The sequence below is a fragment of the Chrysoperla carnea genome, chromosome 1 (genome assembly GCF_905475395.1).
Source record: "Chrysoperla carnea chromosome 1, inChrCarn1.1, whole genome shotgun sequence".
Taxonomy (NCBI): Eukaryota; Metazoa; Arthropoda; class Insecta; order Neuroptera; family Chrysopidae; genus Chrysoperla; species Chrysoperla carnea.
Genome location: NC_058337.1, coordinates 89,891,120 through 89,908,541, shown reverse-complemented (window position 1 = coordinate 89,908,541; position 17,422 = coordinate 89,891,120).

The window sequence follows — 17,422 nt, the reverse complement described above, 5'->3', positions numbered from 1 at the left end:
AAAATGGACTAATTAGATGATTTTATGAACATCTATACCAAAATTTTGTTCATAGCATCAATATTTTCAAGCGTTATAAACTTGGTACAAAATTTAGTATAACCTGTATATTTCATATACGTGGTATAAAAATGCCTGCTATGAACATTCATATAATCTATATATTGGTTGGCTGCTTCTTTTTTATAAAAGTTGATAGATTCAAATTTAAATATAGACGGTACTCGAACCCGACTCTTCTGAATATTCGATCTAGGAAAAAGGTCTAGGATTTTGACTTTATATATGTACACAAATAAGGAACAAATCTAAGCGTTCGGTTTCATAATAATAATTAATAAACTTTGTTGTATAATTCATCCTAAAAAACAACTCACTGTTTGTATTTTATGTTAATAATGGAAGAGATATTCAATATTTGAAAAGCCATCTTTAAAATATCCGGTTTTGTTTTCCATCTAAATCTTTGTATCTAAATAACATTTAATCTCAAGACTGATCTCTTCCCAAGTTTTTTCTTGTTTTCCAACAAAGTAAAGAAGGACATGGTGCTATTCATGGTTCCTACCTAATGGTAGCCACTAATTGAAATGATTTTAAGAAATTTAACCAACCACCCCCCCCCCTAAAATTTTTAGGGTACGGAACTCTAAACTCGCTTTTGAAACGTATCTTTGAAGACGCTCCAGTAAATTATCTTTTTCCTTAAAGCCTTCTCCAAATTGAACCGTTTTTGAGAATCATCGCCTATTTTTTAGTTGTTCTGGGTACGGAATGAAGGTTACTTTATTTCACTATTTCGGTAGTGAATTCAGAAGTCATGAGCCCAAATAGTGAGAGATTTACTAATTTGATTGTGAATTACGGAGTCACTATCTCTATCAGAGAGGTTTTCATTTTCAATATTCGATGTTAAGAAAAATGTGTTATTTTTTCAATCTCTGACGGAATTCGCTTAGCTAATGCAGCTCCTGCCACGAATTTTTTTACTTTTATTTTTATTTATTTTATTATTATTTTATTTATTATTTTCAATAATGTTAATCAATTTTAATACATATACACGCACAAATTAATATCCTTGCTTCGAAAAAAAAAAATATGAAAAAATGATTTATGCCAAGAAAAGTAAAAGTTCGTTAGCCTACTAGCAAATAAGGTTGGAAATTAAGAATGATACACAATTTTTATCTTGGTCATAAAATTAGTTAGTAAAGGAAGATTAGGAATTATTATTAGGAATGAATTTTACGAAGGAATACATGGATCAATCGGTACCAAATCATCGTTGGTAGTTTTAAAAATAAATTAAATAATTTTTTAATTAATTTTTCATTAGTTATACATAATTACATATTATATTACACAACAAACAAGACATAAGTCAACATGAAATTTCTGTAATATAATAATAAATACATGAGTGCCGAGTTTTACTTCTCTGGAATGAATGAAAATTATTATATCATACTTTTCCATATTATGCAAAGTACTTAACTTCCTGTATGATAAAGCTTTCATACTCAATAAAATTAGATAAATGCATTTCATTCTAACGGATTTTGTCGAGTAGAAAGAACTTGATAACAAATATATATGTATATTTTATATACATGAAGCATTAAGAGCTACTACCTACAACATTTTTTATTTTTTCATTTTCTTCGAATAAATTTTCTTATTTAATTTTAAAGAAACAGTAACCTGCTTGAAAAGGCATTAAAGTGTAATTTCTATTATAAAAATTTAAATAAATTTTACTAATAAATTATAAATACTTAAACCGAATATTTTATCTTGTAATTCTAACATGTCTATAATAAGCATTTTTTTAGCAAAAAGATGACATTCTTTAATACTATCAGAAATTTAACGCTAAACCATACATAAACTTACGTACATATTTTTAGGTCATTTCTGACAGATTTTTCAATATGATTTCTGTTGGGTGTATTCATTATTCCAAAAAATATTTAAAACAAAAAATGATACTTTTTTGACAAGAAACAGTTTCTACGTCTCTTATCAGTTACGAGATAGAGACTAAAACGCCCACTTCTGGTTGAGACCGTATGTTAAATATATTGTGTGATATTTGTGAAATAATATCAAAAAATTTAATTCGAATTTTCGGCATTTAAAACAAATCTCAGCAGCAATTTACTTACGAATAAATTCTTTTTAAAAAGTCTCTTTCAAATACATCATTTATAAAACAGTTATAAAATACATAAAACAACAATAAACTAGTATCTTATCATTGGGATCAAAGTATTCCTTAGCAAAGGAGTAGGTACTGTTGTACGTAAGGTTTTAAACGCACAAAACAAAAACCAACAAAAATCTTCCTATAAAAATGTATAAAAAAAGGTTTCTCTTTCCTTTTTCGTGTTATTTTACTTCTCAATTTAATAATGGATTAAAATTTTATAAATAAAGGAAATAACTTGAGTGGAACCATTGTGTAAGCCTCAGTACTACTCACTCTATGGTTTTCAAGAAAGGTTTAACTATAACAGTTGAAAACAACACTGGGACTATTATTTCACGACAAAATAGTTTAGGTAACTAAACGTAGATATACATAGATTTCCGTTCTTGTTTGCAGTAGTGTGAAAGTTTTATTTTTTGGATCACTGAAAAATAAAATACTACTAAAGCCCTTGAGACTTGGTCTACCAGATAAAACGAAACAAAATACAAGTCAGTTTTTTAAGAAATAATGTTTTTCTTTAAGGGAAAAGTCATTTATCATTTACCTTTTACAAATAAAACAAACATCCGTTTATTAACTACTGGGGCAAGAGATACACGTATGATATTTTTATCCGTTTATAGAGGATAATCAAAATTAGCGCTACCTCTCAAAAGAGAATATCTCAGAAGTCATTGACCACCTCTTTAATGAGACCTTCAAACTCAACTTATCAACTCGTTTTTATTACTGGTTATAGGCTTATATTACTGGTTATATGATCGTTTTAAATTTGGAAGTTTATCGTCATTAAATAGCAGTTGTTTTAAATAAATAGTCTTTATTGTTTTTAAACAGATTTGGCAGAAATTGAATAAAATAATTAATCTTTCTACATGAAAGCCCTTGAATTTTAACTTTGTTTATCCATGAGATACGGGTTTTGGATTCTCCTTTTAAATGCCAACGTGACGTTTTTCTTAAGCTTTCCAAATACCCAAAATTTGATCCTAAATTTAACTGCTTTATTCGATTTTTACATTCAATTTCTGATAAATCCATCAATTTAAATCGAGCAATTTCTATTTCAACTTTTTTACTGTATGCAGCTTGTCTACAAAAAAAAAAAATTTAACTAATGGCGTTTCAGCATTTCTGGCATAAACTGTATATATTATTCTTTATTTTATTAGTATCGCGTTACCTTTTATGATTAGTTACTAGTTTTTTATTAAAAAAAGTTAAAAAAAAAAGCTACTAGAAAATTTCTGTCGTTGCCAAACATTTTTAATTATTGATAAACATTTTTTATGGCATTTTTATTTAGTTTGAACATTTGTTATCTCTGGCACCAGCTCTGTTCTGCGCCTAGCACATAGAAAATGACTTGTTGAGACAATTTAAAATTAAAAATTTTTTCTAAAATAAATATTTTGAATAAAAAAAGCATACACAAAACAAAACTTGCTCACAGTTAATATCAGACTTCATATCTAGATAGCACTATAAGCTAATGGAAATGCAAATAACAGAAAAATAAATATTCAAAAAATCAAAATAATGGATTTTATTTTCACAGGATGGCTTGGTATATGCAAAATGTAAATATTTAGTAACTAAAGAACATAATCATTTCTTTAATAATTATAGCCAGGTAACGCTCGACTGCTCAACATCATCAACTCTAGAACATATCCCTCCTAACGTTATATAAATTCATGGTTTTCAAAATCCGACTGAAAAAGTTAAGAGTTTTACATGTTTTGATATGAGTAAATGGAATTATTTATTTAAAAAAATAAGCTACCCTCAGATTTTCATTGATTGAATAAGATTGACAATAAGATTTTTCATTGACAGTATCTGAATGGCCGAGCTTTACTCGGTACTTTTTTAGTTAAAAATACAAACATTTTATCACTTATTTTAAGACCCATTTAAAATGTTTCAGTTTTTTCTGAAAACACGGATAAACGATTGCTAAAAATGAAACCTAGCTAGGTCGATTTTTTACCCCAAAAACCCCCTAGATACTGATTTTCAGGAAAATCGTTACATTGCTTGTTTAAATATATAAACGAGCTATAAGGTATATGTAGCTAAAAGGTGATATAAAAAGAAATGGAAATAGTGTATATAGTCTAACTGTCCTGAATAATTTTATAAATCAATGTGATATAAAGATACGTTTCCAGCTAACAGCTTTATTTTTTAAAAGTTGCACATTGTGCAGCGTACCCATTGTATCAATAACCAATCAAAAGGCATATTCTTGAAGTTTTATTTTCGTTGATGTAAGTTAATGAGAGTTAATCTTGATAATATTTAATGGAAGCTTTTGTATAATGGAGAATGAAAAAAATGTTACAGTTGGTTCCCTAGGACTTTTTTCGAGCAACCGCAGCTTCTTGGAGGTGAGTTGAAGTCTGTTAATGTACTGTCTTCAAAGCGAACGGTGCAAGTATTCATGGATGTATTTTTCTTGTTCTGACCGCACAAAAGTATTCCTTTTAGCATTACCAATTTTTAGCTACTGTTACCACACAGCGTAAATAAATAATGTAAGTATGCTCTCTCCATTGCGTTGGTTAAACCATAAACAGGGGCGCCTTACAGTTTTACTACTGTATGGCTCCAAAATGTTGTTTATATTTTGTACTTTCTCTGTAAATTAATGATTGAATTGTTGATTTATAATATCATCGAAATACATTTAAATTAAATATCATCATTGTTGTTGACCATTTAATGATTCTACTATGTAATATAATTGATAAATAAGAACAGCGTATTTTGTCTTGGTATATTAGAGAAGGTTTCAAAAATCCTCGTTGGTGATATACGTAAAATCACTATGGCCCACTTGCTTAGGACATGAATCATCCTGTACTTATAGGAATGTCACATTGCACAGAAGGTATATTTGAATATTTTTAGGTAGGTACATATTATTATAAAAATGTATATGATTGATGATTTTGAATTCTTCTGAGAATTATATTTTTTTTGTAGATATACATGTACATACATTTACGAGAGAAAATAGGGCAAGTCGTTTGGATACATTATACATAGAATGAATAAATTTTTTTAAATATCTAAGAGCGTTTATATTAAGATAGATTGTTTGATTTTATATATCCATTCCACGTATGTAATTTAATGTTACTTTTAAATGATTATTACTATTTGAGAAATGATCGTAATGTAACGTGATTGTGATTTAGAAAAAAAGATATGTAAAAGGTTTTCTTTTTTTTATGTTTGTTCTGTATACGATAAGTATTGTATTTTAATCCTTTTTCTTATTACAAACTTGTACTTATCAAGATTATATTATATCGAGGAACACTTAAATATATTTTCATCATTGCAATTTCTACCTGTGTGCTGATAAATTTAAATTCTAAAAGTAAGTCGATGGATTCCTCAAAAAACTCGAAAATAATAAAGTTACAAAGGAATTTTTTTTAAGATTTAATTCCACTGAAATATGCAAATCACTGTTACATTTGAACTGTTTGTGCTTCAAAGTGATTTCTATATGCGGAGTATTTTATTCATTTAAAAGAATTGATCGAGGGTGGTAAATTATTTTATGGATTGCTTACTTTGATTAATAATGATAAATTGCGTAATAATAATAATAAAAAAAATATGCGTTATCTAAAATCTTATCATGCTCATTAGACAATTTGTACTTTTAAGTTTGGGAATTTATTATATTTAAAAAAAAACAATGATCTTTGTATTTAAAATTAAAGTTGCTCAGCGAAGCGGATTTTTCTCTAGGCTAGTTGTCTAATAAGAGCGGTTATATTTTTAAAGTAGTCATTACTTACAATCAAAAATCACGACACAGCCCTGCTTTCTTATGAAAAATTATGAATCATACCTAAAAATTTTCGACATTTGGACAATTACGACATAATTTTGACAATTGTAGCTTGGGTCCCAAACTACAAAATATCATTGCTTTTGGCTGTTGGTGATGACTACTTTAGAAAAATGTTATTAAACTGTTCGCTCTTGCTAGACAATTTGTTATTTGATAAAGACAAATTTTTAACAAAAGCCTCGTAATTTTTTTCGTTTCTTTTCTATTTTACATCATGCTTAATTAAGCATTTTTTAAATTTATTTCTGGTAAAAAAGTATTATGAATTAACTATCTATATCAAACAAACACTGAATATATTTTTTATACAAATGCTTTGTGATATTGTATAAATTACTTTGGTTGGTCTTAAGGGAATATCCTTTTCATATTGTTAGGCTTTATTTATCCTTTCATATCTTTCACATAATAAATTTTATTATTCTCTGCATTCTAAATCCGAATATTGTTCTCAATAATGAGGATTTCTGGTTTCTCGACCGTTTTTGTTTCTCGAGACACGAAAGTTCTCGAACAAGGGTTTCTGTAGTTACTCGAGTATCTCGAGAAATTTTGTAATTTATTATAAAACTTGATATTGTTTTCAAATATTTTATTTATTACAAACTAACTGTGAACAACCCGCTTTGCTAAGTCACTTCCTCATTTTTACTCCTCCCCCATACCCCTTTGCGTGGGGGTTACAGCTTTGTAATATACACGATCTCGTGAACTTCTATTTGATACCCCACATTGGTATATTTGAAAAGATATGATTATTCATCCCCACTTTCTACTTCCACCTTTCCACTCCCCGAAGGTTTTAACCTTCGGGGAGTAAAATATATAAAAATAATCCTTGAAGGTAGTTGTATATCCTGACAATATTTGAGCTTAATCGATGTCCAATTTTTAAAGTTTTTGATGCACATCCGTTTCAATCCCTATGTCAACCCTTTACTTAAAAACCTTCCTCTTGAATCTCTCTATCTATTAGGAAAAAGCGCATCACAATCCGTTGCCTAGTCTTAAAGATCTAAGCTTACATAGGAATTAAGGAAAGACAGACGGATTCAAGCGTCGTTGTTTTGTACTATATATTGATTAGACTCATAGATGAGCTCAGTTAATTCAAATGGTAAATTTTTAGTTTGGATAATTCTCGAGGCGAGAATTCTCGAGCAGAAACCCTACATAAGAATAAAGTTGCCATCTGTGTATACATACAGGTGTGCAATTCTTACTCATGAATAAGATTGGAAAAGTACTGCTTTTAAAATACCATGTAAATAAATAATTATATTATTTATTGGTAATTAAACAATCAAAATAATGGCAAAGGTTCATTTGTAAATTATCATATATTCGACAATTAATGGTCGAATCTTTTCGACCATTGAAACATGAAATTAAAAACATGAAATTTTAATTAATTCTACAGAGGCTTATGATATAACTTATGACGTTTATCATTAATGGATGAGTTATAAATTATAAACGACAAGTTTAAAACTTCTTAAATTAAAGATAGTTTTGATTTTCTTCGACATAGGAGCTTGTTCTAATATTTATATAAAATTAAACAAGTGAAGTAAGGGAGGTCTTTCTAATTATAAAGATTTCTTGTTGCGACAAGTCAAATATCTTGCACTTCTTTTTCTTCAATAGTTTAATAGTATTAATAAACGTTTAAAAAACATTTTCATTTTTTCTGGCAGCCTTAATTGTAGATGGTATCACGAACAGATAATTTCCATTAAGATGAAATACACTACAAGTATCAATAATCATGCAAAATGACTAGTTCAAAGTTGACTAGGCCCAGAGGTTCCACAAGTCAATATATCTATTTATATTTAGTAAGGTTTGGTAGGAATGGCATTCTTTCATTCGTTAATCGTCTACAGTGCCGCGTCTGGTGAATGCTTAACTTAATTCAAAAAAATATAATTTACAATAACAAATTTACAGCAACAATTTTCGATGTAAACTTCCCTACATTTCATATTTTATTAACCTATGAATGAATAATATACTTCATGTATAATATGCTAGCAGACCCGGGCACGCGTTACTGTGGCTGAGGTTCTTGTTGTATAACATTGTAGTATACTATTCAAGGGGAGCAGTAGGAGGACATCAGCCATGAAGATCACCATGCTTTTATACCTAGATAACATTTGTAAAAAAACATGGCGCCCTCCATGACTGATTTTCTACTACCGTTACCCCTCAATACAATAAAATTATTATTTACGAACGAAGACGGAAACGTTAAAGCTGGTATAATAAGATAGGATAGCTTACATCTCAATTTACAGTCGCAATATTAAATACTAATAGACGAATAATTGTATTGCAAATTATTTGACAGTCACCATTATCTATTAGCTCCAAGCGACTTTAACAGATGGCTATTTCTGTTGACTGGATTGTGTAAGTATTCACAAAATGGCGCTATGTTAAAAATACAAACGCTTCATATAAGCTACGATTGAATTTCACTGTATTTCGTTTATTACAAAATAAATTTAAATTATACCTTAGCCTCAGCAACACATGGTGGTTATGCTATTAAATTGTAGTTTATCTGAAGCGTTTGTATTTTTAACATAGCGCCATCTTTTGAATACTTACTCAATTCAGCTAACAGATATTGCCATCTGTTACAATCGTTTGGAGCTAACAAATAATTGTTACTGAAAAATAATAGACAAATAATTTGCAATAAAATAATATTGCGACTATGAATTGAGATGTAAGCTATCCTATCTTTCAAGTTGGATCAAATTGTACACGGCGTGCAAATCCAATTTAAAATCGGTGCAGTAGTTTAGAAATCCATAGCGCAATAGCGGACAGACAACGTGACACGTAATTTTTATATAAAGAGATATATATATATACATTACATAATATTGATTTTAACAAAAAAGTTTATATTTTATTAGCATTACCCAAAGTAAAAGTTGTTTATATTCGTAGAAAAAAAATTTTTGATACTAGAAAAGTGTGTAGGTTTTTCGAGTTAAAGTAAAGTTTAACAAAATTGAAAAAAAAAAAATGTCGTGTATTTATATTATATATGGGTTTTATATGTGTATATGTATATTCCAGTAAAAAACCATCATCCCTATATTTAATATGACAGCATTACTAAACAAGGCGTGAAAGGCATGACCTTCACATGCCAGAATTTAATTTTCTGTTTAAAAAGATTATTTAAATAAACTTTATACTGTAAAAATATCCATCTAACACCATAATTTCAAAGCAATACAAAGCATAAAGAAAAATATGTATCAAATTTTCTACAACCTACGATAAATTTCCGATTTCAAAGTAATTAGCCGAGATTCACTAAATAAAAAACAGATCATAGATAAATTCGAGGCTTTAGAGATTGTAGATACATTCTAGTTTATTCTAGTTTAATATCTACAATTTTCCTTTGACACGAAACTTTGCCATTCTTCAACACGCTTTTATTAGTACATAATCATTATACATTAATCGATAGCTTTTTAACGCTTTATTGAGATTTTGAACCTCTGGTTTATGTGTGATCGAGGGATCATTCTGATATTTTGTGTATAATAATAAGTTCAAATGCTTTTTCTCAAAAGCAATTTTTTCAAGTACAATATCCAGATCATTTTAAGCCTAATTTTTTACCAAAAACTTCCACCATATTTCAATTTGCGTCGCCAAGCCCTGCTTTGTTAAGTTTAATATCAAATCGGTCATAAAATTTGCATTTGCATTTTCTGGGTGAAAACAATAAAATTATATCAGAAAGTTGAAAAAACTTATGTAGATATCTGCTTTATACCTACTACCGCCAGTACCAGTGCCAGTACCAACAGCCAACAACTAATTTGTATTTATTTATTTAGGGTATTTTTTGTTGTCATTTTAAAATTTATTATTCATAATTTAACGCTTTAATTTCTCTGTAACTTTTATTATATTACGTTTTATTATTTAATTTGCATTTTGTTAAAAATTCGTAACTTTTTCAACTTTACTCCAACTACTGTTTTGTTGTATTTCTGATGTCTACGTTTATTAAAATTAAATTTATGAAGGACAGGTACCAAACCTTGAAATAAAATGAAAAATTATTTACGTGAATGTTTTTACTTAAAATTAAGAATTCAGCGCTATAATGTCACAAATATCAATATCAACCTTATTTTCGCTAAAACAAATGTTTTTTGTTTTCAAATTTTGAACATCTATAGCCTTGTAAATTTTTTTTATCGAATTCATTTTTATTTCATGTGTATGTAATATACAAGGTATAATAAATTTAGTCCCAAGTTTGAAACGGTTAAAAATATTGATGCTACCAACAAAATTTTAGTGTAGGCGTTCATAAAATCATCTATAGTCCATTTTTGGTTGTCCGTCTGTCCGTCTCTCAACACGATAACTCAAAAATGGAAAACTTTATCAAGCTGAAATTTTCAGGACGTAAAAAGTGAGGTCTAGTTCGTAAATGAGCGACATAGGTCAATTGGGTTTTGTATTTTGTAAACCGTTAGAGATATAACAAAATAGAAGTTTTTTTTTGGCAAAAAAATATTTTTAACAACCTAGAAACAAATAAAAAAAATAATAAATAATTATTTTTTCCTAATTCATGATCGATCGATCTAAACAGCATGAAGTTTTTAATTTTTTGTTTTTTGAGAACAAAAATATTCAATTTTCAAAGTTTATAGATTAAACTACTACTGTTTATTGATATTGGCATGTTTTTCGACGATGTGGTTCTAATTAAAAACGCTTAATCAAAAACCCAATACAGCTTTTAACAGAAACATGGTGCAAATTCATCGGGGTATACTCCCTATGTATTAGTTAATGGTTGTACCATGAAGCATATAGGCAGGAGAACGATCGCTATAGAAAATATTGTCCCCGAAATATGGATAAATAAGTGAGGCGCTGCGATCAATACGTAGTATCAATAAAAGCGGGCTGTTGTGCGCTAATTTCAAATGATATATCAATTTGTACATTATGCTAACAACAACAGCTAACTTCACAGATACTACTTCTTGATGACAGCGCGGCTGGTGGCTTAAAAATGAACTATAAATTCTACAAATTTTTAGGGACAGGTACGCTAATGCTTTAGTGCATAGCGATCTTTCTCCTGTTCTATAACCTTTATGGGCTGTACCATGAACATTTTTCGTTTTTGAAACCAATTTTCAATGTTTCCTGTTTCATGCAAATATTTTCTGTTAAAAGAAAGCCATTGCCATCGTTAATTACATACCATTTTTTAGGTAACGATTGAGATAATCCAGTAAAAATATAATTTTTTTCAAAAGTCTTTTGTAAAAATGTTTTCTAAATTTTAATTTATTCGCTTCGAGTGTGACTGCAGCGCCACACAAAACATAAACTACGGGAGGCTGTCAGAGTATGTTTTTATATGTATGCCTATAGCAAGAGACAAAAATATAAATAAATATTATATGTAATAATAAAAAAAATTTACATAAAAATATGTGGCAATTTTACAGTGATTGTGTCATTTTTTTCACTAGTTAAATGAACCAAAAACAAGTAAGTGTAATGCTAGAAAATAAAGAATGTAGTAAACAGTAAGGTTAAGTTGCTTGAAATTTATGTCAAAGTCTAAAAATAATACTAAAATTTAAATTGAAAATTTAATATTATTGTTTCACAAATTTAAATAAATAATTATGATAATTTACATTTGAAAAATAATATTTGTTCAATTTAATTTCTTATTTTCACAATTTTTAATGCATTAAGTTTAATTAATTAGTGTTTTTCAATAATTTTAATTTGACATTTTCTATAAAATTAACATGTAAAGAATTGCAAATTAGTCATAACAGCCTCCTTTAACTCCAAAATTGTTCACTGGTAGCGCTGGCATCGATTTTATTGTCCCTACCATGACTACGCACATAACGAATAGTGAAAATAATTCAAATAGCAGTAACAAATATTATCTATTGCTGTCACTGACAGTAACTCAGGCACCATTTTCATACAAAGGTCGATAAGAATTTTTGTTAACTTTCCTACTTATTAATACCTACGTGTACTCATTTGGATTTAATATATGTTCTTATATCACCGTTGAAAATTGTATGGCATAATTAACTTTAATTGGTTTAAAAAGTATATACATAAATTATAAACTTTACATATAATTTTTATACAAAATTTTCCATTTCAGAGAGTTAATATAAAACATATTTTATTTTTTTGTTGTTGTATTAAATTAATGCATTTAATTATTTTAGGCTATTATAATTTTATCTGCTGTAAATAAATACATATAAAAGGCATATTTTCAGTATTTGGTGTAACAAACAGGTATATGTGGATTTATAAAAAAAGAGTGACTCTAAAACAAATAATAACTTATTTTAATTTAGTTTTGAAATTTATTCCGGACAAACTTTATTATCTTCTAGCCGTTACCTAGACGAATTGAAATGATTACAACGTTTCTTCTTACATAATTGTCTAAATGATTATATACAGAATATCCTTAAATCGTTGGACCAAATTGAAACTATTAACTTCTTTCGAAATTTTAATTCCTTTAGCATTTTCGATCTGATGCACCGTTAGGTTAGGTAAGGTTATATTGGCTGTCCACGAAGGACACACTTAAGCTAAAAAGCTCATTGTGATACCGTATATGTGTTTTACCACCTTTCCGGTGATAATTTCATTTATCAGTTCCTCAATCATTTTCAGAGGCTGAGTGCACCTCCTTCATGCATAAACCATGCACTACACCAACCCATCACAACTATTAATTAAATTAATTTTGTTGCGACGGCGAGAATTGAACCCACTACTTTAAGCATACCGCGGACGGAATTGGTTATGCTTTAACCAACTGAGCTAATAGGGCGACCATAACCGTTAGTCGGGCGATGCACCGTTAACAACCTCATTAATTATCGCTTTTTATTTTAACAATTTCTCGCTTTGTGAGAGGAAAATTTAAACTTTTTTCATCAGCAAAATTGCTGGTCAAAGATTACAAAAGTTTATCAGTGAACTAATCAGGCAATTTGTTCAGTAAGTTAATTTACAGCGAAATTTTTGTTCAAAGATCTAACATGTAAGTATGCATTTTTTTCAGAATTTTGAGCGTAAATTTCTTTGTAAATATCACTAAGTTTTTTTAATACAAAGCGAGATATACGAAAATTAACGTTGCTAAAAATGAAAATGCATCGACATTTTTCCCGCTATGAAATTTTTTTATAGTAAAAATATAAGGATGGGCCAATGGAAAGAGAAGTGGAGACAAAACCTCAAATATTAATTGATATAATTTTCTGAATTCAACCAAGATGGTCGCTGCAAAGTGTAAAAAAAAAACTTTTAACAAAAAGAAAACCGACTTCAAAAGAAAAACTTCTCCAAAACAAATTAATATGCACTAAAAAGTAAAAAAATAACGAAAATATAATGTAGTTAAAATTTTTGTTAATTTTGGAGTCAGTGTCAGCCAAGGAAACAAGACTGATAGAAAAGTTTGCTACATTAGCTTGGCTTATATAATTTTACATTAGACAACATTCACTCGTGTTTTTCCCTTTTGCAAAGGTTTCCGTTCTCTTTTAGCATTCAGCTTCTATCAGTTTACAGTTGAAGCTACTAGTATTAAGTTCTCTGCAGGGAAACAACACTTTAAAAACTTGAAACTTCTTTAATTAAAAATTTTTTTCTTTATCCATAGGTGAATAAGTTATGAAATCAGAAAAGTTTTTTTTACCAGTATCTAGGGACTATATTATCATTTTTTATGTGATTGTATAATTTACAATAGAGCCTTAGCATGCAGTAAAAAAAAATATTGACCAAATCTCATGACCAATTGAGCGTTGAATAAGCTATGAATGTTTTGGTTGGGGTGTTTGGTATTTTTGGTTGATGAGGCTTGCATGTTTTGGTTGAGGTGTTTGGTATTTTTGGTTGATGAGGCTATCGGTAATCAACAATTGATTATTTTTGACGAATTGATACCTTTCCCTGACCAATTAAATCACTACGAGGGAATTTTGTCCGGTGAATTTGAATATTTTAAATAACTTTGAAATTTTAATCATCTTATTTTATCATGAGTAGATTATTATATGCCATTTGGTGACTAATAGATTAAATGGTATGACCAATCATGATGAATCAATCGTTTAATTTTTTGTTTTGCTAATTTTTGATTTAGGGGTGCTAATAAGATAGAATGTTGACCAAACACTAAAATTTCTTGACCAATGGTAACCCTTTTATGCCTTTTAAATGATGTATGACAAGGTAGGGGATGCCATTTGAAATTTCAAAGTTTGAGTGGCTAGGATTGAAACCTAAAATTCTCTAGGTACCATTTTTAAACTTCTCTTTGATCTCTTAATCAGTTTTCACTCAAAAACCTTAATCACATCAAGACTTATTAATGGTGGATACTTTTTAAATGAACACATTGTATATATATGGACGTAAAAAATCCAATACAGACTTTTACTTCACACTGTAGGTTTATGTGCTTTAATAAAATATTGTGAATTAAGCTAATTGTGTAAAATTAAAACTATTTTAAATAATATAGTTTATTTCGATAATGCAGTAGAATTCTAGACAGTCTATTGGTAAAATAACTTTCAAAAATATGTTATAATGTTACATTATGTATTTTGTATATAGAGTGTGATATGTGGTATTGAATTACAGAATAATGTATTAAATTAGCGTAAATAACATTAAACACAATGAAATTCAGCATATGAAAACTTTTTTGGTTTTTGATGCGCAGTATGATTTTGACATTTTTTTTTTTATATTGCAGTATGATGTAGATTAAATCCCTATTAACTTCATACTATCAGTGTAGAATATCAATTCAAATGCTAAACATACGTTTGATGGTAACGAAAACCTTGACAAAAATTTAAAACAAAAACTTAATGTATACTACGTCATGTGCCTGGAAAAATCTAATAATAAGTAGGTGTGGAATATCTCATGTTGAATACTACGCATCTAAGAAATTAAGCCTAGCATATTAGGAAATACAACCAAATCAAGTCACTCTTCTTTGTATTGTATTAAGAATGAATATGATCGTGGTAATCGTTTGAGTGGAAGAAACGACGCCAAAAGTGGAAAACCTATACATCTGCCCATCCTTGATCAGCTACGAAGTCTAAATGGTTTACATATCTACGATTTCCATGAACACGTCTATTCGGAAACGGTGACAAATGGTATCGACATTGTTGCTAAGTTACCGCCTTTTCGACCAGCTTCGTCCAAATGATTAACAAGACTAACTGTGCCGCGCAGCATGTCCACAACGAATGCTGTTTTAATTACCAATATATAAGTACCTTCCTTTTCCTTGAGACATATTTTTGTGAATCGCGAAACATATAGTCAACAGGGTCTATGTAACCTATTTGGGTGTTTTTGTTGTTAATTTATTCAGAGCTTGACTAGGGCAGAACAATGATCGAAATGTTTCTTGGCATTTACTCAAAATATACATCGAACAATTAGCCGAAATGAGGCACATCCCACAAACGTTACTTGCTATTCATCAATCAGCTACTTGATGGGCTGAAACGATCAGAGCCATCAATTCCTAGCTAGCCGTTTCTTTATAACTCATGGTAAGCCTGATAACATTTTAATTAAAATAATTACGCTCTTGTGTTGTGACAGACTTGTTATAAATATACTACCTATAATGTGTTTTGATATATAACCATCTGTAATTTTCGATTTTACATTTTCACATTTTTATAACATTTTTGTTTAAAAAAAATTATATATAAAACATTATTTCTATCAAATATTATGTCATATTTATGTTTTATAAATTTAGAAAATATGTCAATCGAAAAACAATAATATATTTATGTTTGGTTGATATTTGTAATATTTCCTATGTGGATACTGCCAACATATACATATAAAATATTTTTGAACGATTTACAGAGAAGTAAGTAAAACTTTTTGTTTATAGAATACAGTAGAAGTTTGTTTTCTGTATGTTTTAGGAGGTAGGTATAAGTAAATATATATTTGTGCCCTACATATTTTTGAGACTTTTCAGAAGTATCACATTAAGAGTGGGAATAAAGTTTTATCTAAATGTTTATTTTTGACACATGTTACAAAAATAATCTTCTCATTCGCCTTTTCATATTTGTTGTTAAGTTATTTTTTATATAATTTTTTTTTAAGTTTGTTAGAGTGTTTTCAGTATTATTAAATTTTAATATTTATTTTTTTGGAACCGATAAAATGCCTATAATGATTAATGATAATAATTTTTAGTTTAATATCATTATGTCATAGGTATGTTAGACATATCGCAAGCACGAGTAACTAATAGTTGATGTGAAAAAAAAGAAATTGTTGAAGTCACCTTGAAAAATAGAATAAATTCAAAAACTACTTACCTCGATTTTCACTTCATTCTAGAAGTTTTAAGAAGGAATATTATATACATATAAACATCAAAATTTTTAAAAATATTTAAAAAAGGAAACACATGTGTTGAGATTGAAAAGGACCAATTAGATGGTGGGAGGAACGTACTTGTGGTACTACAAGACAGATATGGTCTGAGTACAATCGCAGGCGTTCCGAAGATTTTATATCACTTCCAAGGACCTCGGTTCGCAAAGTTGTTGCGGCTAGTACAGGACACTGGTTGGGCAGCAGGCATCTTTTCTGTCACAGCCCAGCTCTTGTAACGAGGAGATTGACTTACAAGAGAGCCAGCCTCTCTTTGACGACCTCTCCGACCTAAAGTCCGTCGGCGTCAAAGCTCTTCTGCCGTTCTTAAACAGCTCCAAATGGTTCATGGATTACATGAACCATTTGGAGCTGGAGTTGGCAGGGGATGGGCCAACCCTTTTTCGTTATCACAACCGACCCTATGGTCTAAGTGTGCACTACTCCAGTCACTCTAACCTAACCTAACCTAATGTGTTGAGATATAACTTATGTTCACTTTTCGAGAAGTTTCATAAAATCTAAAAAAATTTCAAGTTAAAAAATTTTTTATTGATTTTTCACCAAATCTCTAGCAATTGAAAGTGGTAACGTTACCTGCAGTTTTTTTTTCTTCGAAATTTCAATATATTTGTTGATTTGTATTTATACAATATCACATTCATTGTTGCTGCGATTTCCACAATCCGTTTCCCATGCTTTACATGGACAAATCAACAGACAAAAATAAGCCAGACACGTAAAAAAAGCCCCTTGACCTCCTTTAGTTCCACCCAAAACGTCGTATGTTGTGCTAGAGCTTGAACTTTTCTTAA